This window comes from Nycticebus coucang, chromosome 10 (genome assembly GCF_027406575.1).
Source record: "Nycticebus coucang isolate mNycCou1 chromosome 10, mNycCou1.pri, whole genome shotgun sequence".
NCBI lineage: Eukaryota > Metazoa > Chordata > Mammalia > Primates > Lorisidae > Nycticebus > Nycticebus coucang.
In genome coordinates this window covers 99,469,435-99,471,255 of record NC_069789.1, presented here as the reverse complement: position 1 = coordinate 99,471,255, position 1,821 = coordinate 99,469,435, and the positions used below count along the sequence as shown (strand labels likewise).

Below are 1,821 nucleotides of genomic sequence, written 5' to 3'. Positions count from 1 at the left end.
CTGACATAACTTCTTTTGATGAACATGAGTATCCACCCAACAGGGAACCTGTAGAGTAAAAAATTTATGTAGATTCAAACTCACCTGTGCCCTACTCTGTTGAGAATTAATGATTTTTTAAAAAAAAATCATAAGTAATTTTTGCATGAAACAAGTGCATTATCTCAAACGGCTTCTAAATCTAGAAGTGTTGGCGTAGGCATAGTTTTAATAATAAGTGTAAGTGTTCTCCCCATGCATTAAAACCTAAGAGCAGTTACATTCCAGAGATACAGACCATCCAGGTATTTTACCAGATCCACTGCCGTTTCTGCAGGTGGCTGCAGCCAAGTGTTCTCTGGTGCCCCAATTAGGAAAACAAGCCAGTCTATTATACTTATTTGCATATATGAAAAATGGAAAACCGTTCTTAATCAGTTTTGTGTTTTTTAAAATTCGGAACACATTTTCATGTGGCATTAAATTAGTTAACTGTACCCGTAATAAGATGAACTACTATAAATAGATCAAAAGCGAATCTCTTAATATGACAAATTACTTGAAAACAGTCCTTGACTCCCCTGCAGTTCTCAAAATTGACTTGAGAATCGCCAAAATTGACTTGAGGATCGCAGCGAGCAGGTAAAAGGCGCGCAGACTTTACAGCTTTAAACTGAGGACGGATCACTGAGCAGGTTTTGGCGGGCGACACAGCAGCCCCAACCACAACCACAGCATGACGGTTTCGAGAAAGAAAAAGCATTTTCCCTGACCGGGAATCGAACCCGGGCCGCGGCGGTGAAGGCGCCGAATCCTAGCCACTAGACCACCAGGGAGAGACCCTGTTACTTAACAGGCAGCACCTTCTGGAAAAAGATGTTAGGACAGAATCCGTAGCCTCTTCAGACATGTTGGAAACTTTTAGCAATGTATGAAGAATATTTTGAAGTGGTGTGTGTATAGGACTTGGTGTAGTGACTGTCTCCTGGGTCTGGGGGTGACAAGTGATTTTAACTGCAAAAAAGTTGGAAGATGTCACACTTTATGGGGGCAAGACATGATTGCAAGAGGGACTTTACCTAACAATTGCAATCAGTGTAACCTGGCTTATTGTACCCTCAATGAATCCCCAACAATAAAAAAAAAAAAAAAAAAAAAAAACAAGTTGGAAGAAAGATGTCACAGTTCAAGCCAAGGATGAGGAAAGTCTTTCCGGAAATATTGTTACTGACTCCATCTAATAAGGTTTCCTACATTTATTTTAATTTTATGATTATTTTTATTTATTTTTTTATTTTGTTGTTCCTAAAATCTGGGTATCTCTCTCACTTTTATAGTTTCCTCACATTCCACTGAGGAAAACAAGTCCCTCTTTTCCTCCCATCCCTCTCTGAAGGGTCCTATTCCTGAACTCCTCTAAATTTGCCCCTCCCAGTGCAGAATGAAGCAAGCTCAGCACCATGGGGATCTGCCCACCTTGAGCAGCACCCCTCTTTTAGGCCATGCTGTTTCCTGGGGCCTGAGAATGGCCTGTGAAAATGCCAAAAATACCATAAAACTATTTTCACTTCCTTTAATTCCAAGAATGCTCAGATTCTTAATTCCAAGAATGCTCCTGCTAGGAGTTAATGAGAGGAAGAACAAGAAGCCTGTGCAGTTTCTTTGATGTTGGACTGGATGGATAATACATGAGTCAGGGTTCTCCAGAGAAAGAGAACCAATTGGATATGTGTGCATATATTTATATATATGTGGAGGTATTGATAAAGATAATATAGTCATGTGTTGCTTAATGGTAAGGATGCATTCTGAGAAATGCATTGTTGAGTGCTTTTATTGTTG

General features: G+C 39.9%; 1 non-coding gene across 1 annotated transcript; it reads right to left on the bottom strand.

Annotated features, from left to right (window-relative positions):
- Window positions 1-743: 743 nt before the first annotated feature.
- Window positions 744-815, bottom strand: TRNAE-UUC (transfer RNA glutamic acid (anticodon UUC)). The gene has a single exon. It is a non-coding gene; the product is annotated as a tRNA-Glu (tRNA).
- Window positions 816-1,821: the final 1,006 nt, after the last annotated feature.